The 25,080-nt window shown below is 43.3% G+C and overlaps 15 pseudogenes; all 15 read left to right on the forward strand.

Annotated features, from left to right (window-relative positions):
* Positions 1-230: 230 nt before the first annotated feature.
* LOC130287423 (U2 spliceosomal RNA) lies at positions 231-494 on the forward strand (annotated as a pseudogene).
* A 1,466-nt stretch (positions 495-1,960) lies between these two features.
* On the forward strand, positions 1,961-2,225 carry LOC130288138 (U2 spliceosomal RNA; annotated as a pseudogene).
* A 1,458-nt stretch (positions 2,226-3,683) lies between these two features.
* On the forward strand, positions 3,684-3,947 carry LOC130287424 (U2 spliceosomal RNA; annotated as a pseudogene).
* A 1,464-nt stretch (positions 3,948-5,411) lies between these two features.
* Positions 5,412-5,675, forward strand: LOC130287425 (U2 spliceosomal RNA; annotated as a pseudogene).
* Positions 5,676-7,132: 1,457 nt separating this feature from the next.
* Positions 7,133-7,396, forward strand: LOC130287426 (U2 spliceosomal RNA; annotated as a pseudogene).
* Positions 7,397-8,848: 1,452 nt separating this feature from the next.
* LOC130288139 (U2 spliceosomal RNA) lies at positions 8,849-9,113 on the forward strand (annotated as a pseudogene).
* Positions 9,114-10,579: 1,466 nt separating this feature from the next.
* On the forward strand, positions 10,580-10,843 carry LOC130287427 (U2 spliceosomal RNA; annotated as a pseudogene).
* Positions 10,844-12,323: 1,480 nt separating this feature from the next.
* LOC130287429 (U2 spliceosomal RNA) lies at positions 12,324-12,587 on the forward strand (annotated as a pseudogene).
* A 1,474-nt stretch (positions 12,588-14,061) lies between these two features.
* Positions 14,062-14,325, forward strand: LOC130287430 (U2 spliceosomal RNA; annotated as a pseudogene).
* Positions 14,326-15,789: 1,464 nt separating this feature from the next.
* On the forward strand, positions 15,790-16,053 carry LOC130287431 (U2 spliceosomal RNA; annotated as a pseudogene).
* Positions 16,054-17,520: 1,467 nt separating this feature from the next.
* On the forward strand, positions 17,521-17,784 carry LOC130288700 (U2 spliceosomal RNA; annotated as a pseudogene).
* A 1,466-nt stretch (positions 17,785-19,250) lies between these two features.
* Positions 19,251-19,515, forward strand: LOC130288485 (U2 spliceosomal RNA; annotated as a pseudogene).
* A 1,457-nt stretch (positions 19,516-20,972) lies between these two features.
* Positions 20,973-21,237, forward strand: LOC130289241 (U2 spliceosomal RNA; annotated as a pseudogene).
* Positions 21,238-22,703: 1,466 nt separating this feature from the next.
* On the forward strand, positions 22,704-22,968 carry LOC130288140 (U2 spliceosomal RNA; annotated as a pseudogene).
* A 1,467-nt stretch (positions 22,969-24,435) lies between these two features.
* Positions 24,436-24,699, forward strand: LOC130287432 (U2 spliceosomal RNA; annotated as a pseudogene).
* Positions 24,700-25,080: the final 381 nt, after the last annotated feature.

The raw sequence follows: 25,080 nt of genomic DNA on the forward strand, positions 1-25,080 counted from the left end.
CTATGGATTGCATTGCTAAATGCTCCATCAGAGTGCAATGGTCGCCTGTCCTTTTTTTAAGTGATGATGTGGGTTTAGCCTGTGCTGTATGTATGTATGTATGGGTGGCTGACTGCCACCCACCCAGAGAGTGTATGGGAGTCTGGTTGGCTGCCAGCCTTCCTTCCATTCCTATGAGTAATGTGAGTGCTCATGAAGGGGACATGGTTGGGTCCACCCCTTTCCCGGTTATCCCCTCTAGGCCTTTTGGCTTAGATCAAGTGTAAAAAAAGAAAGGATCTTGCGACAGATCGCATCCTGAGGCACGTTTTTTTTTGTGTGAATACTTGCACTTGGGTGACTTGTGAGCACATACTGATACATACGTTCCCTATCTGGGGACCATAAATTAAATGGATTTTTGAGAAAGGGAGCTGATTTGGAAGCTTGCTTCTGTCGCCCTATGCATTGACCCGATGTGGCAGTATCTTCGGGTAGTGAACAGTGCACCACCCCATTCCAGTGTTAAACAAGAAAGATTCTCATTTAATCCTCCGTGGGTGAGAATTTGAGTTTGAGAATTGGAGACCAAAATGATGAGTTGCACTGACTGGTTTATGAACGTCTATTCATTTAGCGTTTTAATGACCATGTTTGCACACTGATTGGTGTAAAAAAATAAAATAAAACTAAATAATAATAATCTAGCACACCTGTGCAGGTTTGACATGACATGACAGGTAGCTGTCTTGTGGGTGGTGCTGAATCCTGTTAAATGACATGAGGGTCTCATGCCTATACACAAGGGTGTGTCATTGCTGTTGCTTGACCATGCATTGGTTTCTGTGGTCAGTGAATGATAAAAACAAAATTTACCATCCATTGATGGATGGGAAATCCGCCATGAGGCATTTGTTTTTAGAAACTGCTGCTCACAACCAATGTTGCAATGGAGTGTCTCCATCTGCTGGTGGTATTGGAAAGGCATTAGTGCTATGACAGGGTCTGAAGAAGAAGAAGAAGAAGACGGAAAAAAATATATATAAAAAGAAAAAGAGAGAGAGAGACTGACTTAGTGAGCGAGTGAGTGAGAGAGTGAGAGTGAGTGAGAGTGAATGAGTGAGTGAGTGAGTGATTGAGTGAGTGAGTGAGTGAGTGAGAACAAATGAGTTAAAGCAAGTGAGTGAGAGAGATCGAATGAATGAAAGTCTGAATGACAGAAAGAAAAAAGGATGAAGAAAGAAGCATGAAGAAAAAAAAATGTATATGGAGTTGCTGACATGAGTGCAATCTACAAAGCCGTTGAGGCTGATCCTCATGGGAGGATTATTGCACCAGGACCCTTAGCACTTTTAAAATGCCATTCAATGCCACGGGCTAGATGTAAACTGCAGATGACCATGTTGTGGTAGTTACCATGGATACCCAAGTGATGTGTGAGCTAACACATAGGCCCAACAGATTCCAAGAAGGCCAGAATCACCAGCGGCACCACCATCGATTGTCAGGTCACCCGGATTCAGCAAATACCAGAGTCCAAAATGATGCAGGTTTATACTGTTAATTTTCAGTTTATCGTTACAGTTGGTGTTATTCCATGTCGGAAGGGACGCAGCTACAGCCAGTGGGGTAACTAGAGACAGGCAGGCAGCTATGTGCAACAAAGGTAGGCGTGTTGTTTTCATATGCAGATCTGAAATATTGTCTTATATGCAAGAGGAGGAGTGATGGGGGTTCAGGCAAAAGCCAGGCTATGGATTGCATTGCTAAATGCTCCATCAGAGTGCAATGGTCGCCTGTCCTTTTTTTAAGTGATGATGTGGGTTTAGCCTGTGCTGTATGTATGTATGTATGGGTGGCTGACTGCCACCCACCCAGAGAGTGTATGGGAGTCTGGTTGGCTGCCAGCCTTCCTTCCATTCCTATGAGTAATGTGAGTGCTCATGAAGGGGACATGGTTGGGTCCACCCCTTTCCCGGTTATCCCCTCTAGGCCTTTTGGCTTAGATCAAGTGTAAAAAAAGAAAGGATCTTGCGACAGATCGCATCCTGAGGCACGTTTTTTTTTTGTGTGAATACTTGCACTTGGGTGACTTGTGAGCACATACTGATACATACGTTCCCTATCTGGGGACCATAAATTAAATGGATTTTTGAGAAAGGGAGCTGATTTGGAAGCTTGCTTCTGTCGCCCTATGCATTGACCCGATGTGGCAGTATCTTCGGGTAGTGAACAGTGCACCACCCCATTCCAGTGTTAAACAAGAAAGATTCTCATTTAATCCTCCGTGGGTGAGAATTTGAGTTTGAGAATTGGAGACCAAAATGATGAGTTGCACTGACTGGTTTATGAACGTCTATTCATTTAGCGTTTTAATGACCATGTTTGCACACTGATTGGTGTAAAAAAATAAAATAAAACTAAATAATAATAATCTAGCACACCTGTGCAGGTTTGACATGACATGACAGGTAGCTGTCTTGTGGGTGGTGCTGAATCCTGTTAAATGACATGAGGGTCTCATGCCTATACACAAGGGTGTGTCATTGCTGTTGCTTGACCATGCATTGGTTTCTGTGGTCAGTGAATGATAAAAACAAAATTTACCATCCATTGATGGATGGGAAATCCGCCATGAGGCATTTGTTTTTAGAAACTGCTGCTCACAACCAATGTTGCAATGGAGTGTCTCCATCTGCTGGTGGTATTGGAAAGGCATTAGTGCTATGACAGGGTCTGAAGAAGAAGAAGAAGAAGACGGAAAAAAATATATATAAAAAGAAAAAGAGAGAGAGAGACTGACTTAGTGAGCGAGTGAGTGAGAGAGTGAGAGTGAGTGAGAGTGAATGAGTGAGTGAATGAGTGATTGAGTGAGTGAGTGAGAACAAATGAGTTAAAGCAAGTGAGTGAGAGAGATCGAATGAATGAAAGTCTGAATGACAGAAAGAAAAAAGGATGAAGAAAGAAGCATGAAGAAAAAAAAATGTATATGGAGTTGCTGACATGAGTGCAATCTACAAAGCCGTTGAGGCTGATCCTCATGGGAGGATTATTGCACCAGGACCCTTAGCACTTTTAAAATGCCATTCAATGCCACGGGCTAGATGTAAACTGCAGATGACCATGTTGTGGTAGTTACCATGGATACCCAAGTGATGTGTGAGCTAACACATAGGCCCAACAGATTCCAAGAAGGCCAGAATCACCAGCGGCACCACCATCGATTGTCAGGTCACCCGGATTCAGCAAATACCAGAGTCCAAAATGATGCAGGTTTATACTGTTAATTTTCAGTTTATCGTTACAGTTGGTGTTATTCCATGTCGGAAGGGACGCAGCTACAGCCAGTGGGGTAACTAGAGACAGGCAGGCAGCTATGTGCAACAAAGGTAGGCGTGTTGTTTTCATATGCAGATCTGAAATATTGTCTTATATGCAAGAGGAGGAGTGATGGGGGTTCAGGCAAAAGCCAGGCTATGGATTGCATTGCTAAATGCTCCATCAGAGTGCAATGGTCGCCTGTCCTTTTTTTAAGTGATGATGTGGGTTTAGCCTGTGCTGTATGTATGTATGTATGGGTGGCTGACTGCCACCCACCCAGAGAGTGTATGGGAGTCTGGTTGGCTGCCAGCCTTCCTTCCATTCCTATGAGTAATGTGAGTGCTCATGAAGGGGACATGGTTGGGTCCACCCCTTTCCCGGTTATCCCCTCTAGGCCTTTTGGCTTAGATCAAGTGTAAAAAAAGAAAGGATCTTGCGACAGATCGCATCCTGAGGCACGTTTTTTTTTGTGTGAATACTTGCACTTGGGTGACTTGTGAGCACATACTGATACATACGTTCCCTATCTGGGGACCATAAATTAAATGGATTTTTGAGAAAGGGAGCTGATTTGGAAGCTTGCTTCTGTCGCCCTATGCATTGACCCGATGTGGCAGTATCTTCGGGTAGTGAACAGTGCACCACCCCATTCCAGTGTTAAACAAGAAAGATTCTCATTTAATCCTCCGTGGGTGAGAATTTGAGTTTGAGAATTGGAGACCAAAATGATGAGTTGCACTGACTGGTTTATGAACGTCTATTCATTTAGCGTTTTAATGACCATGTTTGCACACTGATTGGTGTAAAAAAATAAAATAAAACTAAATAATAATAATCTAGCACACCTGTGCAGGTTTGACATGACATGACAGGTAGCTGTCTTGTGGGTGGTGCTGAATCCTGTTAAATGACATGAGGGTCTCATGCCTATACACAAGGGTGTGTCATTGCTGTTGCTTGACCATGCATTGGTTTCTGTGGTCAGTGAATGATAAAAACAAAATTTACCATCCATTGATGGATGGGAAATCCGCCATGAGGCATTTGTTTTTAGAAACTGCTGCTCACAACCAATGTTGCAATGGAGTGTCTCCATCTGCTGGTGGTATTGGAAAGGCATTAGTGCTATGACAGGGTCTGAAGAAGAAGAAGAAGAAGACGGAAAAAAATATATATAAAAAGAAAAAGAGAGAGAGAGAGAGAGACTGACTTAGTGAGCGAGTGAGTGAGAGAGTGAGAGTGAGTGAGAGTGAATGAGTGAGTGAGTGATTGAGTGAGTGAGTGAGTGAGAACAAATGAGTTAAAGCAAGTGAGTGAGAGAGATCGAATGAATGAAAGTCTGAATGACAGAAAGAAAAAAGGATGAAGAAAGAAGCATGAAGAAAAAAAAATGTATATGGAGTTGCTGACATGAGTGCAATCTACAAAGCCGTTGAGGCTGATCCTCATGGGAGGATTATTGCACCAGGACCCTTAGCACTTTTAAAATGCCATTCAATGCCACGGGCTAGATGTAAACTGCAGATGACCATGTTGTGGTAGTTACCATGGATACCCAAGTGATGTGTGAGCTAACACATAGGCCCAACAGATTCCAAGAAGGCCAGAATCACCAGCGGCACCACCATCGATTGTCAGGTCACCCGGATTCAGCAAATACCAGAGTCCAAAATGATGCAGGTTTATACTGTTAATTTTCAGTTTATCGTTACAGTTGGTGTTATTCCATGTCGGAAGGGACGCAGCTACAGCCAGTGGGGTAACTAGAGACAGGCAGGCAGCTATGTGCAACAAAGGTAGGCGTGTTGTTTTCATATGCAGATCTGAAATATTGTCTTATATGCAAGAGGAGGAGTGATGGGGGTTCAGGCAAAAGCCAGGCTATGGATTGCATTGCTAAATGCTCCATCAGAGTGCAATGGTCGCCTGTCCTTTTTTTAAGTGATGATGTGGGTTTAGCCTGTGCTGTATGTATGTATGTATGGGTGGCTGACTGCCACCCACCCAGAGAGTGTATGGGAGTCTGGTTGGCTGCCAGCCTTCCTTCCATTCCTATGAGTAATGTGAGTGCTCATGAAGGGGACATGGTTGGGTCCACCCCTTTCCCGGTTATCCCCTCTAGGCCTTTTGGCTTAGATCAAGTGTAAAAAAAGAAAGGATCTTGCGACAGATCGCATCCTGAGGCACGTTTTTTTTTGTGTGAATACTTGCACTTGGGTGACTTGTGAGCACATACTGATACATACGTTCCCTATCTGGGGACCATAAATTAAATGGATTTTTGAGAAAGGGAGCTGATTTGGAAGCTTGCTTCTGTCGCCCTATGCATTGACCCGATGTGGCAGTATCTTCGGGTAGTGAACAGTGCACCACCCCATTCCAGTGTTAAACAAGAAAGATTCTCATTTAATCCTCCGTGGGTGAGAATTTGAGTTTGAGAATTGGAGACCAAAATGATGAGTTGCACTGACTGGTTTATGAACGTCTATTCATTTAGCGTTTTAATGACCATGTTTGCACACTGATTGGTGTAAAAAAATAAAATAAAACTAAATAATAATAATCTAGCACACCTGTGCAGGTTTGACATGACATGACAGGTAGCTGTCTTGTGGGTGGTGCTGAATCCTGTTAAATGACATGAGGGTCTCATGCCTATACACAAGGGTGTGTCATTGCTGTTGCTTGACCATGCATTGGTTTCTGTGGTCAGTGAATGATAAAAACAAAATTTACCATCCATTGATGGATGGGAAATCCGCCATGAGGCATTTGTTTTTAGAAACTGCTGCTCACAACCAATGTTGCAATGGAGTGTCTCCATCTGCTGGTGGTATTGGAAAGGCATTAGTGCTATGACAGGGTCTGAAGAAGAAGAAGAAGAAGAAGAAGAAGACGGAAAAAAATATATATAAAAAGAAAAAGAGAGAGAGAGAGAGAGAGACTGACTTAGTGAGCGAGTGAGTGAGAGAGTGAGAGTGAGTGAGTGATTGAGTGAGTGAGTGAGTGAGAACAAATGAGTTAAAGCAAGTGAGTGAGAGAGATCGAATGAATGAAAGTCTGAATGACAGAAAGAAAAAAGGATGAAGAAAGAAGCATGAAGAAAAAAAAATGTATATGGAGTTGCTGACATGAGTGCAATCTACAAAGCCGTTGAGGCTGATCCTCATGGGAGGATTATTGCACCAGGACCCTTAGCACTTTTAAAATGCCATTCAATGCCACGGGCTAGATGTAAACTGCAGATGACCATGTTGTGGTAGTTACCATGGATACCCAAGTGATGTGTGAGCTAACACATAGGCCCAACAGATTCCAAGAAGGCCAGAATCACCAGCGGCACCACCATCGATTGTCAGGTCACCCGGATTCAGCAAATACCAGAGTCCAAAATGATGCAGGTTTATACTGTTAATTTTCAGTTTATCGTTACAGTTGGTGTTATTCCATGTCGGAAGGGACGCAGCTACAGCCAGTGGGGTAACTAGAGACAGGCAGGCAGCTATGTGCAACAAAGGTAGGCGTGTTGTTTTCATATGCAGATCTGAAATATTGTCTTATATGCAAGAGGAGGAGTGATGGGGGTTCAGGCAAAAGCCAGGCTATGGATTGCATTGCTAAATGCTCCATCAGAGTGCAATGGTCGCCTGTCCTTTTTTTAAGTGATGATGTGGGTTTAGCCTGTGCTGTATGTATGTATGTATGGGTGGCTGACTGCCACCCACCCAGAGAGTGTATGGGAGTCTGGTTGGCTGCCAGCCTTCCTTCCATTCCTATGAGTAATGTGAGTGCTCATGAAGGGGACATGGTTGGGTCCACCCCTTTCCCGGTTATCCCCTCTAGGCCTTTTGGCTTAGATCAAGTGTAAAAAAAGAAAGGATCTTGCGACAGATCGCATCCTGAGGCACGTTTTTTTTTGTGTGAATACTTGCACTTGGGTGACTTGTGAGCACATACTGATACATACGTTCCCTATCTGGGGACCATAAATTAAATGGATTTTTGAGAAAGGGAGCTGATTTGGAAGCTTGCTTCTGTCGCCCTATGCATTGACCCGATGTGGCAGTATCTTCGGGTAGTGAACAGTGCACCACCCCATTCCAGTGTTAAACAAGAAAGATTCTCATTTAATCCTCCGTGGGTGAGAATTTGAGTTTGAGAATTGGAGACCAAAATGATGAGTTGCACTGACTGGTTTATGAACGTCTATTCATTTAGCGTTTTAATGACCATGTTTGCACACTGATTGGTGTAAAAAAATAAAATAAAACTAAATAATAATAATCTAGCACACCTGTGCAGGTTTGACATGACATGACAGGTAGCTGTCTTGTGGGTGGTGCTGAATCCTGTTAAATGACATGAGGGTCTCATGCCTATACACAAGGGTGTGTCATTGCTGTTGCTTGACCATGCATTGGTTTCTGTGGTCAGTGAATGATAAAAACAAAATTTACCATCCATTGATGGATGGGAAATCCGCCATGAGGCATTTGTTTTTAGAAACTGCTGCTCACAACCAATGTTGCAATGGAGTGTCTCCATCTGCTGGTGGTATTGGAAAGGCATTAGTGCTATGACAGGGTCTGAAGAAGAAGAAGAAGAAGGAGAAGACGGAAAAAAATATATATAAAAAGAAAAAGAGAGAGAGAGAGAGAGACTGACTTAGTGAGCGAGTGAGTGAGAGAGTGAGAGTGAGTGAGTGATTGAGTGAGTGAGTGAGTGAGAACAAATGAGTTAAAGCAAGTGAGTGAGAGAGATCGAATGAATGAAAGTCTGAATGACAGAAAGAAAAAAGGATGAAGAAAGAAGCATGAAGAAAAAAAAATGTATATGGAGTTGCTGACATGAGTGCAATCTACAAAGCCGTTGAGGCTGATCCTCATGGGAGGATTATTGCACCAGGACCCTTAGCACTTTTAAAATGCCATTCAATGCCACGGGCTAGATGTAAACTGCAGATGACCATGTTGTGGTAGTTACCATGGATACCCAAGTGATGTGTGAGCTAACACATAGGCCCAACAGATTCCAAGAAGGCCAGAATCACCAGCGGCACCACCATCGATTGTCAGGTCACCCGGATTCAGCAAATACCAGAGTCCAAAATGATGCAGGTTTATACTGTTAATTTTCAGTTTATCGTTACAGTTGGTGTTATTCCATGTCGGAAGGGACGCAGCTACAGCCAGTGGGGTAACTAGAGACAGGCAGGCAGCTATGTGCAACAAAGGTAGGCGTGTTGTTTTCATATGCAGATCTGAAATATTGTCTTATATGCAAGAGGAGGAGTGATGGGGGTTCAGGCAAAAGCCAGGCTATGGATTGCATTGCTAAATGCTCCATCAGAGTGCAATGGTCGCCTGTCCTTTTTTTAAGTGATGATGTGGGTTTAGCCTGTGCTGTATGTATGTATGTATGGGTGGCTGACTGCCACCCACCCAGAGAGTGTATGGGAGTCTGGTTGGCTGCCAGCCTTCCTTCCATTCCTATGAGTAATGTGAGTGCTCATGAAGGGGACATGGTTGGGTCCACCCCTTTCCCGGTTATCCCCTCTAGGCCTTTTGGCTTAGATCAAGTGTAAAAAAAGAAAGGATCTTGCGACAGATCGCATCCTGAGGCACGTTTTTTTTTTGTGTGAATACTTGCACTTGGGTGACTTGTGAGCACATACTGATACATACGTTCCCTATCTGGGGACCATAAATTAAATGGATTTTTGAGAAAGGGAGCTGATTTGGAAGCTTGCTTCTGTCGCCCTATGCATTGACCCGATGTGGCAGTATCTTCGGGTAGTGAACAGTGCACCACCCCATTCCAGTGTTAAACAAGAAAGATTCTCATTTAATCCTCCGTGGGTGAGAATTTGAGTTTGAGAATTGGAGACCAAAATGATGAGTTGCACTGACTGGTTTATGAACGTCTATTCATTTAGCGTTTTAATGACCATGTTTGCACACTGATTGGTGTAAAAAAATAAAATAAAACTAAATAATAATAATCTAGCACACCTGTGCAGGTTTGACATGACATGACAGGTAGCTGTCTTGTGGGTGGTGCTGAATCCTGTTAAATGACATGAGGGTCTCATGCCTATACACAAGGGTGTGTCATTGCTGTTGCTTGACCATGCATTGGTTTCTGTGGTCAGTGAATGATAAAAACAAAATTTACCATCCATTGATGGATGGGAAATCCGCCATGAGGCATTTGTTTTTAGAAACTGCTGCTCACAACCAATGTTGCAATGGAGTGTCTCCATCTGCTGGTGGTATTGGAAAGGCATTAGTGCTATGACAGGGTCTGAAGAAGAAGAAGAAGAAGACGGAAAAAAATATATATAAAAAGAAAAAGAGAGAGAGAGACTGACTTAGTGAGCGAGTGAGTGAGAGAGTGAGAGTGAGTGAGAGTGAATGAGTGAGTGAGTGAGTGATTGAGTGAGTGAGTGAGTGAGTGAGAACAAATGAGTTAAAGCAAGTGAGTGAGAGAGATCGAATGAATGAAAGTCTGAATGACAGAAAGAAAAAAGGATGAAGAAAGAAGCATGAAGAAAAAAAAATGTATATGGAGTTGCTGACATGAGTGCAATCTACAAAGCCGTTGAGGCTGATCCTCATGGGAGGATTATTGCACCAGGACCCTTAGCACTTTTAAAATGCCATTCAATGCCACAGGCTAGATGTAAACTGCAGATGACCATGTTGTGGTAGTTACCATGGATACCCAAGTGATGTGTGAGCTAACACATAGGCCCAACAGATTCCAAGAAGGCCAGAATCACCAGCGGCACCACCATCGATTGTCAGGTCACCCGGATTCAGCAAATACCAGAGTCCAAAATGATGTAGGTTTATACTGTTAATTTTCAGTTTATCGTTACAGTTGGTGTTATTCCATGTCGGAAGGGACGCAGCTACAGCCAGTGGGGTAACTAGAGACAGGCAGGCAGCTATGTGCAACAAAGGTAGGCGTGTTGTTTTCATATGCAGATCTGAAATATTGTCTTATATGCAAGAGGAGGAGTGATGGGGGTTCAGGCAAAAGCCAGGCTATGGATTGCATTGCTAAATGCTCCATCAGAGTGCAATGGTCGCCTGTCCTTTTTTTAAGTGATGATGTGGGTTTAGCCTGTGCTGTATGTATGTATGTATGGGTGGCTGACTGCCACCCACCCAGAGAGTGTATGGGAGGCTGGTTGGCTGCCAGCCTTCCTTCCATTCCTATGAGTAATGTGAGTGCTCATGAAGGGGACATGGTTGGGTCCACCCCTTTCCCGGTTATCCCCTCTAGGCCTTTTGGCTTAGATCAAGTGTAAAAAAAGAAAGGATCTTGCGACAGATCGCATCCTGAGGCACGTTTTTTTTTGTGTGAATACTTGCACTTGGGTGACTTGTGAGCACATACTGATACATACGTTCCCTATCTGGGGACCATAAATTAAATGGATTTTTGAGAAAGGGAGCTGATTTGGAAGCTTGCTTCTGTCGCCCTATGCATTGACCCGATGTGGCAGTATCTTCGGGTAGTGAACAGTGCACCACCCCATTCCAGTGTTAAACAAGAAAGATTCTCATTTAATCCTCCGTGGGTGAGAATTTGAGTTTGAGAATTGGAGACCAAAATGATGAGTTGCACTGACTGGTTTATGAACGTCTATTCATTTAGCGTTTTAATGACCATGTTTGCACACTGATTGGTGTAAAAAAATAAAATAAAACTAAATAATAATAATCTAGCACACCTGTGCAGGTTTGACATGACATGACAGGTAGCTGTCTTGTGGGTGGTGCTGAATCCTGTTAAATGACATGAGGGTCTCATGCCTATACACAAGGGTGTGTCATTGCTGTTGCTTGACCATGCATTGGTTTCTGTGGTCAGTGAATGATAAAAACAAAATTTACCATCCATTGATGGATGGGAAATCCGCCATGAGGCATTTGTTTTTAGAAACTGCTGCTCACAACCAATGTTGCAATGGAGTGTCTCCATCTGCTGGTGGTATTGGAAAGGCATTAGTGCTATGACAGGGTCTGAAGAAGAAGAAGAAGAAGGAGAAGACGGAAAAAAATATATATAAAAAGAAAAAGAGAGAGAGAGAGAGAGAGACTGACTTAGTGAGCGAGTGAGTGAGAGAGTGAGAGTGAGTGAGAGTGAATGAGTGAGTGAGTGATTGAGTGAGTGAGTGAGTGAGTGAGTGAGAACAAATGAGTTAAAGCAAGTGAGTGAGAGAGATCGAATGAATGAAAGTCTGAATGACAGAAAGAAAAAAGGATGAAGAAAGAAGCATGAAGAAAAAAAAATGTATATGGAGTTGCTGACATGAGTGCAATCTACAAAGCCGTTGAGGCTGATCCTTATGGGAGGATTATTGCACCAGGACCCTTAGCACTTTTAAAATGCCATTCAATGCCACGGGCTAGATGTAAACTGCAGATGACCATGTTGTGGTAGTTACCATGGATACCCAAGTGATGTGTGAGCTAACACATAGGCCCAACAGATTCCAAGAAGGCCAGAATCACCAGCGGCACCACCATCGATTGTCAGGTCACCCGGATTCAGCAAATACCAGAGTCCAAAATGATGCAGGTTTATACTGTTAATTTTCAGTTTATCGTTACAGTTGGTGTTATTCCATGTCGGAAGGGACGCAGCTACAGCCAGTGGGGTAACTAGAGACAGGCAGGCAGCTATGTGCAACAAAGGTAGGCGTGTTGTTTTCATATGCAGATCTGAAATATTGTCTTATATGCAAGACGAGGAGTGATGGGGGTTCAGGCAAAAGCCAGGCTATGGATTGCATTGCTAAATGCTCCATCAGAGTGCAATGGTCGCCTGTCCTTTTTTTAAGTGATGATGTGGGTTTAGCCTGTGCTGTATGTATGTATGTATGGGTGGCTGACTGCCACCCACCCAGAGAGTGTATGGGAGGCTGGTTGGCTGCCAGCCTTCCTTCCATTCCTATGAGTAATGTGAGTGCTCATGAAGGGGACATGGTTGGGTCCACCCCTTTCCCGGTTATCCCCTCTAGGCCTTTTGGCTTAGATCAAGTGTAAAAAAAGAAAGGATCTTGCGACAGATCGCATCCTGAGGCACGTTTTTTTTTGTGTGAATACTTGCACTTGGGTGACTTGTGAGCACATACTGATACATACGTTCCCTATCTGGGGACCATAAATTAAATGGATTTTTGAGAAAGGGAGCTGATTTGGAAGCTTGCTTCTGTCGCCCTATGCATTGACCCGATGTGGCAGTATCTTCGGGTAGTGAACAGTGCACCACCCCATTCCAGTGTTAAACAAGAAAGATTCTCATTTAATCCTCCGTGGGTGAGAATTTGAGTTTGAGAATTGGAGACCAAAATGATGAGTTGCACTGACTGGTTTATGAACGTCTATTCATTTAGCGTTTTAATGACCATGTTTGCACACTGATTGGTGTAAAAAAATAAAATAAAACTAAATAATAATAATCTAGCACACCTGTGCAGGTTTGACATGACATGACAGGTAGCTGTCTTGTGGGTGGTGCTGAATCCTGTTAAATGACATGAGGGTCTCATGCCTATACACAAGGGTGTGTCATTGCTGTTGCTTGACCATGCATTGGTTTCTGTGGTCAGTGAATGATAAAAACAAAATTTACCATCCATTGATGGATGGGAAATCCGCCATGAGGCATTTGTTTTTAGAAACTGCTGCTCACAACCAATGTTGCAATGGAGTGTCTCCATCTGCTGGTGGTATTGGAAAGGCATTAGTGCTATGACAGGGTCTGAAGAAGAAGAAGAAGAAGAAGAAGACGGAAAAAAATATATATAAAAAGAAAAAGAGAGAGAGAGAGAGAGACTGACTTAGTGAGCGAGTGAGTGAGAGAGTGAGAGTGAGTGAGAGTGAATGAGTGAGTGAGTGATTGAGTGAGTGAGTGAGTTAGAACAAATGAGTTAAAGCAAGTGAGTGAGAGAGATCGAATGAATGAAAGTCTGAATGACAGAAAGAAAAAAGGATGAAGAAAGAAGCATGAAGAAAAAAAAATGTATATGGAGTTGCTGACATGAGTGCAATCTACAAAGCCGTTGAGGCTGATCCTCATGGGAGGATTATTGCACCAGGACCCTTAGCACTTTTAAAATGCCATTCAATGCCACGGGCTAGATGTAAACTGCAGATGACCATGTTGTGGTAGTTACCATGGATACCCAAGTGATGTGTGAGCTAACACATAGGCCCAACAGATTCCAAGAAGGCCAGAATCACCAGCGGCACCACCATCGATTGTCAGGTCACCCGGATTCAGCAAATACCAGAGTCCAAAATGATGCAGGTTTATACTGTTAATTTTCAGTTTATCGTTACAGTTGGTGTTATTCCATGTCGGAAGGGACGCAGCTACAGCCAGTGGGGTAACTAGAGACAGGCAGGCAGCTATGTGCAACAAAGGTAGGCGTGTTGTTTTCATATGCAGATCTGAAATATTGTCTTATATGCAAGAGGAGGAGTGATGGGGGTTCAGGCAAAAGCCAGGCTATGGATTGCATTGCTAAATGCTCCATCAGAGTGCAATGGTCGCCTGTCCTTTTTTTAAGTGATGATGTGGGTTTAGCCTGTGCTGTATGTATGTATGTATGTATGGGTGGCTGACTGCCACCCACCCAGAGAGTGTATGGGAGTCTGGTTGGCTGCCAGCCTTCCTTCCATTCCTATGAGTAATGTGAGTGCTCATGAAGGGGACATGGTTGGGTCCACCCCTTTCCCGGTTATCCCCTCTAGGCCTTTTGGCTTAGATCAAGTGTAAAAAAAGAAAGGATCTTGCGACAGATCGCATCCTGAGGCACGTTTTTTTTTGTGTGAATACTTGCACTTGGGTGACTTGTGAGCACATACTGATACATACGTTCCCTATCTGGGGACCATAAATTAAATGGATTTTTGAGAAAGGGAGCTGATTTGGAAGCTTGCTTCTGTCGCCCTATGCATTGACCCGATGTGGCAGTATCTTCGGGTAGTGAACAGTGCACCACCCCATTCCAGTGTTAAACAAGAAAGATTCTCATTTAATCCTCCGTGGGTGAGAATTTGAGTTTGAGAATTGGAGACCAAAATGATGAGTTGCACTGACTGGTTTATGAACGTCTATTCATTTAGCGTTTTAATGACCATGTTTGCACACTGATTGGTGTAAAAAAATAAAATAAAACTAAATAATAATAATCTAGCACACCTGTGCAGGTTTGACATGACATGACAGGTAGCTGTCTTGTGGGTGGTGCTGAATCCTGTTAAATGACATGAGGGTCTCATGCCTATACACAAGGGTGTGTCATTGCTGTTGCTTGACCATGCATTGGTTTCTGTGGTCAGTGAATGATAAAAACAAAATTTACCATCCATTGATGGATGGGAAATCCGCCATGAGGCATTTGTTTTTAGAAACTGCTGCTCACAACCAATGTTGCAATGGAGTGTCTCCATCTGCTGGTGGTATTGGAAAGGCATTAGTGCTATGACAGGGTCTGAAGAAGAAGAAGAAGAAGACGGAAAAAAATATATATAAAAAGAAAAAGAGAGAGAGAGAGAGAGACTGACTTAGTGAGCGAGTGAGTGAGAGAGTGAGAGTGAGTGAGAGTGAATGAGTGAGTGAGTGATTGAGTGAGTGAGTGAGTGAGAACAAATGAGTTAAAGCAAGTGAGTGAGAGAGATCGAATGAATGAAAGTCTGAATGACAGAAAGAAAAAAGGATGAAGAAAGAAGCATGAAGAAAAAAAAATGTATATGGAGTTGCTGACATGAGTGCAATCTACAAAGCCGTTGAGGCTGATCCTCATGGGAGGATTATTGCACCAGGACCCTTAGCACTTTTAAAATGCCATTCAATGCCACGGGCTAGATGTAAACTGCAGATGACCATGTTGTGGTAGTTACCATGGATACCCAAGTGATGTGTGAGCTAACACATAGGCCCAACAGATTCCAAGAAGGCCAGAATCACCAGCGGCACCACCATCGATTGTCAGGTCACCCGGATTCAGCAAATACCAGAGTCCAAAATGATGCAGGTTTATACTGTTAATTTTCAGTTTATCGTTACAGTTGGTGTTATTCCATGTCGGAAGGGACGCAGCTACAGCCAGTGGGGTAACTAGAGACAGGCAGGCAGCTATGTGCAACAAAGGTAGGCGTGTTGTTTTCATATGCAGATCTGAAATATTGTCTTATATGCAAGAGGAGGAGTGATGGGGGTTCAGGCAAAAGCCAGGCTATGGATTGCATTGCTAAATGCTCCATCAGAGTGCAATGGTCGCCTGTCCTTTTTTTAAGTGATGATGTGGGTTTAGCCTGTGCTGTATGTATGTATGTATGGGTGGCTGACTGCCACCCACCCAGAGAGTGTATGGGAGTCTGGTTGGCTGCCAGCCTTCCTTCCATTCCTATGAGTAATGTGAGTGCTCATGAAGGGGACATGGTTGGGTCCACCCCTTTCCCGGTTATCCCCTCTAGGCCTTTTGGCTTAGATCAAGTGTAAAAAAAGAAAGGATCTTGCGACAGATCGCATCCTGAGGCACGTTTTTTTTTGTGTGAATACTTGCACTTGGGTGACTTGTGAGCACATACTGATACATACGTTCCCTATCTGGGGACCATAAATTAAATGGATTTTTGAGAAAGGGAGCTGATTTGGAAGCTTGCTTCTGTCGCCCTATGCATTGACCCGATGTGGCAGTATCTTCGGGTAGTGAACAGTGCACCACCCCATTCCAGTGTTAAACAAGAAAGATTCTCATTTAATCCTCCGTGGGTGAGAATTTGAGTTTGAGAATTGGAGACCAAAATGATGAGTTGCACTGACTGGTTTATGAACGTCTATTCATTTAGCGTTTTAATGACCATGTTTGCACACTGATTGGTGTAAAAAAATAAAATAAAACTAAATAATAATAATCTAGCACACCTGTGCAGGTTTGACATGACATGACAGGTAGCTGTCTTGTGGGTGGTGCTGAATCCTGTTAAATGACATGAGGGTCTCATGCCTATACACAAGGGTGTGTCATTGCTGTTGCTTGACCATGCATTGGTTTCTGTGGTCAGTGAATGATAAAAACAAAATTTACCATCCATTGATGGATGGGAAATCCGCCATGAGGCATTTGTTTTTAGAAACTGCTGCTCACAACCAATGTTGCAATGGAGTGTCTCCATCTGCTGGTGGTATTGGAAAGGCATTAGTGCTATGACAGGGTCTGAAGAAGAAGAAGAAGAAGAAGACAGAAAAAAATATATATAAAAAGAAAAAGAGAGAGAGAGAGAGAGACTGACTTAGTGAGCGAGTGAGTGAGAGAGTGAGAGTGAGTGAGAGTGAATGAGTGAGTGAGTGATTGAGTGAGTGAGTGAGTGAGAACAAATGAGTTAAAGCAAGTGAGTGAGAGAGATCGAATGAATGAAAGTCTGAATGACAGAAAGAAAAAAGGATGAAGAAAGAAGCATGAAGAAAAAAAAATGTATATGGAGTTGCTGACATGAGTGCAATCTACAAAGCCGTTGAGGCTGATCCTCATGGGAGGATTATTGCACCAGGACCCTTAGCACTTTTAAAATGCCATTCAATGCCACGGGCTAGATGTAAACTGCAGATGACCATGTTTTGGTAGTTACCATGGATACCCAAGTGATGTGTGAGCTAACACATAGGCCCAACAGATTCCAAGAAGGCCAGAATCACCAGCGGCACCACCATCGATTGTCAGGTCACCCGGATTCAGCAAATACCAGAGTCCAAAATGATGCAGGTTTATACTGTTAATTTTCAGTTTATCGTTACAGTTGGTGTTATTCCATGTCGGAAGGGACGCAGCTACAGCCAGTGGGGTAACTAGAGACAGGCAGGCAGCTATGTGCAACAAAGGTAGGCGTGTTGTTTTCATATGCAGATCTGAAATATTGTCTTATATGCAAGAGGAGGAGTGATGGGGGTTCAGGCAAAAGCCAGGCTATGGATTGCATTGCTAAATGCTCCATCAGAGTGCAATGGTCGCCTGTCCTTTTTTTAAGTGATGATGTGGGTTTAGCCTGTGCTGTATGTATGTATGTATGGGTGGCTGACTGCCACCCACCCAGAGAGTGTATGGGAGTCTGGTTGGCTGCCAGCCTTCCTTCCATTCCTATGAGTAATGTGAGTGCTCATGAAGGGGACATGGTTGGGTCCACCCCTTTCCCGGTTATTCCCTCTAGGCCTTTTGGCTTAGATCAAGTGTAAAAAAAGAAAGGATCTTGCGACAGATCGCATCCTGAGGCACGTTTTTTTTTGTGTGAATACTTGCACTTGGGTGACTTGTGAGCACATACTGATACATACGTTCCCTATCTGGGGACCATAAATTAAATGGATTTTTGAGAAAGGGAGCTGATTTGGAAGCTTGCTTCTGTCGCCCTATGCATTGACCCGATGTGGCAGTATCTTCGGGTAGTGAACAGTGCACCACCCCATTCCAGTGTTAAACAAGAAAGATTCTCATTTAATCCTCCGTGGGTGAGAATTTGAGTTTGAGAATTGGAGACCAAAATGATGAGTTGCACTGACTGGTTTATGAACGTCTATTCATTTAGCGTTTTAATGACCATGTTTGCACACTGATTGGTGTAAAAAAATAAAATAAAACTAAATAATAATAATCTAGCACACCTGTGCAGGTTTGACATGACATGACAGGTAGCTGTCTTGTGGGTGGTGCTGAATCCTGTTAAATGACATGAGGGTCTCATGCCTATACACAAGGGTGTGTCATTGCTGTTGCTTGACCATGCATTGGTTTCTGTGGTCAGTGAATGATAAAAACAAAATTTACCATCCATTGATGGATGGGAAATCCGCCATGAGGCATTTGTTTTTAGAAACTGCTGCTCACAACCAATGTTGCAATGGAGTGTCTCCATCTGCTGGTGGTATTGGAAAGGCATTAGTGCTATGAAATGGTCTGAAGAAGAAGAAGAAGAAGACGGAAAAAAATATATATAAAAAGAAAAAGAGAGAGAGAGAGAGAGAGACTGACTTAGTGAGCGAGTGAGTGAGAGAGTGAGAGTGAGTGAGAGTGAATGAGTGAGTGAGTGATTGAGTGAGTGAGTGAGTGAGAACAAATGAGTTAAAGCAAGTGAGTGAGAGAGATCGAATGAATGAAAGTCTGAATGACAGAAAGAAAAAAGGATGAAGAAAGAAGCATGAAGAAAAAAAAATGTATATGGAGTTGCTGACATGAGTGCAATCTACAAAGCCGTTGAGGCAGATCCTCATGGGAGGATTATTGCACCAGGACCCTTAGCACTTTTAAAATGCCATTCAATGCCACGGGCTAGATGTAAACTGCAGATGACCATGTTGTGGTAGTTACCATGGATACCCAAGTGATGTGTGAGCTATCACATAGGCCCAACAGATTCCAAGAAGGCCAGAATCACCAGCGGCACCACCATCGATTGTCAGGTCACCCGGATTCAGCAAATACCAGAGTCCAAAATGATGCAGGTTTATACTGTTAATTTTCAGTTTATCGTTACAGTTGGTGTTATTCCATGTCGGAAGGGACGCAGCTACAGCCAGTGGGGTAACTAGAGACAGGCAGGCAGCTATGTGCAACAAAGGTAGGCGTGTTGTTTTCATATGCAGATCTGAAATATTGTCTTATATGCAAGAGGAGGAGTGATGGGGGTTCAGGCAAAAGCCAGGCTATGGATTGCATTGCTAAATGCTCCATCAGAGTGCAATGGTCGCCTGTCCTTTTTTTAAGTGATGATGTGGGTTTAGCCTGTGCTGTATGTATGTATGTATGGGTGGCTGACTGCCACCCACCCAGAGAGTGTATGGGAGTCTGGTTGGCTGCCAGCCTTCCTTCCATTCCTATGAGTAATGTGAGTGCTCATGAAGGGGACATGGTTGGGTCCACCCCTTTCCCGGTTATCCCCTCTAGGCCTTTTGGCTTAGATCAAGTGTAAAAAAAGAAAGGATCTTGCGACAGATCGCATCCTGAGGCACGTTTTTTTTTTGTGTGAATACTTGCACTTGGGTGACTTGTGAGCACATACTGATACATACGTTCCCTATCTGGGGACCATAAATTAAATGGATTTTTGAGAAAGGGAGCTGATTTGGAAGCTTGCTTCTGTCGCACTATGCATTGACCCGATGTGGCAGTATCTTCGGGTAGTGAACAGTGCACCACCCCATTCCAGTGTTAAACAAGAAAGATTCTCATTTAATCCTCCGTGGGTGAGAATTTGAGTTTGAGAATTGGAGACCAAAATGATGAGTTGCACTGACTGGTTTATGAACGTCTATTCATTTAGCGTTTTAATGACCATGTTTGCACACTGATTGGTGTAAAAAAATAAAATAAAACTAAATAATAATAATCTAGCACACCTGTGCAGGTTTGACATGACATGACAGGTAGCTGTCTTGTGGGTGGTGCTGAATCCTGTTAAATGACATGAGGGTCTCATGCCTATACACAAGGGTGTGTCATTGCTGTTGCTTGACCATGCATTGGTTTCTGTGGTCAGTGAATGATAAAAACAAAATTTACCATCCATTGATGGATGGGAAATCCGCCATGAGGCATTTGTTTTTAGAAACTGCTGCTCACAACCAATGTTGCAATGGAGTGTCTCCATCTGCTGGTGGTATTGGAAAGGCATTAGTGCTATGACAGGGTCTGAAGAAGAAGAAGACGGAAAAAAATATATATAAAAAGAAAAAGAGAGAGAGAGAGAGAGACTGACTTAGTGAGCGAGTGAGTGAGAGAGTGAGAGTGAGTGAGAGTGAATGAGTGAGTGAGTGATTGAGTGAGTGAGTGAGTGAGAACAAATGAGTTAAAGCAGGTGAGTGAGAGAGATCGAATGAATGAAAGTCTGAATGACAGAAAGAAAAAAGGATGAAGAAAGAAGCATGAAGAAAAAAAATGTATATGGAGTTGCTGACATGAGTGCAATCTACAAAGCCGTTGAGGCTGATCCTCATGGGAGGATTATTGCACCAGGACCCTTAGCACTTTTAAAATGCCATTCAATGCCACGGGCTAGATGTAAACTGCAGATGACCATGTTGTGGTAGTTACCATGGATACCCAAGTGATGTGTGAGCTAACACATAGGCCCAACAGATTCCAAGAAGGCCAGAATCACCAGCGGCACCACCATCGATTGTCAGGTCACCCGGATTCAGCAAATACCAGAGTCCAAAATGATGCAGGTTTATACTGTTAATTTTCAGTTTATCGTTACAGTTGGTGTTATTCCATGTCGGAAGGGACGCAGCTACAGCCAGTGGGGTAACTAGAGACAGGCAGGCAGCTATGTGCAACAAAGGTAGGCGTGTTGTTTTCATATGCAGATCTGAAATATTGTCTTATATGCAAGAGGAGGAGTGATGGGGGTTCAGGCAAAAGCCAGGCTATGGATTGCATTGCTAAATGCTCCATCAGAGTGCAATGGTCGCCTGTCCTTTTTTTAAGTGATGATGTGGGTTTAGCCTGTGCTGTATGTATGTATGTATGGGTGGCTGACTGCCACCCACCCAGAGAGTGTATGGGAGTCTGGTTGGCTGCCAGCCTTCCTTCCATTCCTATGAGTAATGTGAGTGCTCATGAAGGGGACATGGTTGGGTCCACCCCTTTCCCGGTTATCCCCTCTAGGCCTTTTGGCTTAGATCAAGTGTAAAAAAAGAAAGGATCTTGCGACAGATCGCATCCTGAGGCACGTTTTTTTTTTGTGTGAATACTTGCACTTGGGTGACTTGTGAGCACATACTGATACATACGTTCCTTATCTGGGGACCATAAATTAAATGGATTTTTGAGAAAGGGAGCTGATTTGGAAGCTTGCTTCTGTCGCCCTATGCATTGACCCGATGTGGCAGTATCTTCGGGTAGTGAACAGTGCACCACCCCATTCCAGTGTTAAACAAGAAAGATTCTCATTTAATCCTCCGTGGGTGAGAATTTGAGTTTGAGAATTGGAGACCAAAATGATGAGTTGCACTGACTGGTTTATGAACGTCTATTCATTTAGCGTTTTAATGACCATGTTTGCACACTGATTGGTGTAAAAAAATAAAATAAAACTAAATAATAATAATCTAGCACACCTGTGCAGGTTTGACATGACATGACAGGTAGCTGTCTTGTGGGTGGTGCTGAATCCTGTTAAATGACATGAGGGTCTCATGCCTATACACAAGGGTGTGTCATTGCTGTTGCTTGACCATGCATTGGTTTCTGTGGTCAGTGAATGATAAAAACAAAATTTACCATCCATTGATGGATGGGAAATCCGCCATGAGGCATTTGTTTTTAGAAACTGCTGCTCACAACCAATGTTGCAATGGAGTGTCTCCATCTGCTGGTGGTATTGGAAAGGCATTAGTGCTATGACAGGGTCTGAAGAAGAAGAAGAAGAATAAGAAGACGGAAAAAAATATATATAAAAAGAAAAAGAGAGAGAGAGAGAGAGACTGACTTAGTGAGCGAGTGAGTGAGAGAGTGAGAGTGAGTGAGAGTGAATGAGTGAGTGAGTGATTGAGTGAGTGAGTGAGTGAGTGAGAACAAATGAGTTAAAGCAAGTGAGTGAGAGAGATCGAATGAATGAAAGTCTGAATGACAGAAAGAAAAAAGGATGAAGAAAGAAGCATGAAGAAAAAAAAAATGTATATGGAGTTGCTGACATGAGTGCAATCTACAAAGCCGTTGAGGCTGATCCTCATGGAAGGATTATTGCACCAGGACCCTTAGCACTTTTAAAATGCCATTCAATGCCACGGGCTAGATGTAAACTGCAGATGACCATGTTGTGGTAGTTACCATGGATACCCAAGTGATGTGTGAGCTAACACATAGGCCCAACAGATTCCAAGAAGGCCAGAATCACCAGCGGCACCACCATCGATTGTCAGGTCACCCGGATTCAGCAAATACCAGAGTCCAAAATGATGCAGGTTTATACTGTTAATTTTCAGTTTATCGTTACAGTTGGTGTTATTCCATGTCGGAAGGGACGCCAGTGGGGTAACTAGAGACAGGCAGGCAGCTATGTGCAACAAAGGTAGGCGTGTTGTTTTCATATGCAGATCTGAAATATTGTCTTATATGCAAGAGGAGGAGTGATGGGGGTTAAGGCAAAAGCCAGGCTATGGATTGCATTGCTAAATGCTCCATCAGAGTGCAATGGTCGCCTGTCCTTTTTTTAAGTGATGATGTGGGTTTAGCCTGTGCTGTATGTATGTATGTATGGGTGGCTGACTGCCACCCACCCAGAGAGTGTATGGGAGTCTGGTTGGCTGCCAGCCTTCCTTCCATTCCTATGAGTAATGTGAGTGCTCATGAAGGGGACATGGTTGGGTCCACCCCTTTCCCGGTTATCCCCTCTAGGCCTTTTGGCTTAGATCAAGTGTAAAAAAAGAAAGGATCTTGCGACAGATCGCATCCTGAGGCACGTTTTTTTTTTGTGTGAATACTTGCACTTGGGTGACTTGTGAGCACATACTGATACATACGTTCCCTATCTGGGGACCATAAATTAAATGGATTTTTGAGAAAGGGAGCTGATTTGGAAGCTTGCTTCTGTCGCCCTATGCATTGACCCGATGTGGCAGTATCTTCGGGTAGTGAACAGTGCACCACCCCATTCCAGTGTTAAACAAGAAAGATTCTCATTTAATCCTCCGTGGGTGAGAATTTGAGTTTGAGAATTGGAGACCAAAATGATGAGTTGCACTGACTGGTTTATGAACGTCTATTCATTTAGCGTTTTAATGACCATGTTTGCACACTGATTGGTGTAAAAAAATAAAATAAAACTAAATAATAATAATCTAGCACACCTGTGCAGGTTTGACATGACATGACAGGTAGCTGTCTTGTGGGTGGTGCTGAATCCTGTTAAATGACATGAGGGTCTCATGCCTATACACAAGGGTGTGTCATTGCTGTTGCTTGACCATGCATTGGTTTCTGTGGTCAGTGAATGATAAAAACAAAATTTACCATCCATTGATGGATGGGAAATCCGCCATGAGGCATTTGTTTTTAGAAACTGCTGCTCACAACCAATGTTGCAATGGAGTGTCTCCATCTGCTGGTGGTATTGGAAAGGCATTAGTGCTATGACAGGGTCTGAAGAAGAAGAAGAAGAAGAAGACGGAAAAAAATATATATAAAAAGAAAAAGAGAGAGAGAGAGAGAGACTGACTTAGTGAGCGAGTGAGTGAGAGAGTGAGAGTGAGTGAGAGTGAATGAGTGAGTGAGTGATTGAGTGAGTGAGTGAGTGAGAACAAATGAGTTAAAGCAAGTGAGTGAGAGAGATCGAATGAATGAAAGTCTGAATGACAGAAAGAAAAAAGGATGAAGAAAGAAGCATGAAGAAAAAAAAATGTATATGGAGTTGCTGACATGAGTGCAATCTACAAAGCCGTTGAGGCTGATCCTCATGGGAGGATTATTGCACCAGGACCCTTAGCACTTTTAAAATGCCATTCAATGCCACGGGCTAGATGTAAACTGCAGATGACCATGTTGTGGTAGTTACCATGGATACCCAAGTGATGTGTGAGCTAACACATAGGCCCAACAGATTCCAAGAAGGCCAGAATCACCAGCGGCACCACCATCGATTGTCAGATCACCCGGATTCAGCAAATACCAGAGTCCAAAATGATGCAGGTTTATACTGTTAATTTTCAGTTTATCGTTACAGTTGGTGTTATTCCATGTCGGAAGGGACGCAGCTACAGCCAGTGGGGTAACTAGAGACAGGCAGGCAGCTATGTGCAACAAAGGTAGGCGTGTTGTTTTCATATGCAGATCTGAAATATTGTCTTATATGCAAGAGGAGGAGTGATGGGGGTTCAGGCAAAAGCCAGGCTATGGATTGCATTGCTAAATGCTCCATCAGAGTGCAATGGTCGCCTGTCCTTTTTTTAAGTGATGATGTGGGTTTAGCCTGTGCTGTATGTATGTATGTATGGGTGGCTGACTGCCACCCACCCAGAGAGTGTATGGGAGTCTGGTTGGCTGCCAGCCTTCCTTCCATTCCTATGAGTAATGTGAGTGCTCATGAAGGGGACATGGTTGGGTCCACCCCTTTCCCGGTTATCCCCTCTAGGCCTTTTGGCTTAGATCAAGTGTAAAAAAAGAAAGGATCTTGCGACAGATCGCATCCTGAGGCACGTTTTTTTTTGTGTGAATACTTGCACTTGGGTGACTTGTGAGCACATACTGATACATACGTTCCCTATCTGGGGACCATAAATTAAATGGATTTTTGAGAAAGGGAGCTGATTTGGAAGCTTGCTTCTGTCGCCCTATGCATTGACCCGATGTGGCAGTATCTTCGGGTAGTGAACAGTGCACCACCCCATTCCAGTGTTAAACAAGAAAGATTCTCATTTAATCCTCCGTGGGTGAGAATTTGAGTTTGAGAATTGGAGACCAAAATGATGAGTTGCACTGACTGGTTTATGAACGTCTATTCATTTAGCGTTTTAATGACCATGTTTGCACACTGATTGGTGTAAAAAAATAAAATAAAACTAAATAATAATAATCTAGCACACCTGTGCAGGTTTGACATGACATGACAGGTAGCTGTCTTGTGGGTGGTGCTGAATCCTGTTAAATGACATGAGGGTCTCATGCCTATACACAAGGGTGTGTCATTGCTGTTGCTTGACCATGCATTGGTTTCTGTGGTCAGTGAATGATAAAAACAAAATTTACCATCCATTGATGGATGGGAA

The sequence above is a fragment of the Hyla sarda genome, chromosome 8, assembly GCF_029499605.1.
Source record: "Hyla sarda isolate aHylSar1 chromosome 8, aHylSar1.hap1, whole genome shotgun sequence".
Taxonomy (NCBI): domain Eukaryota; kingdom Metazoa; phylum Chordata; class Amphibia; order Anura; family Hylidae; genus Hyla; species Hyla sarda.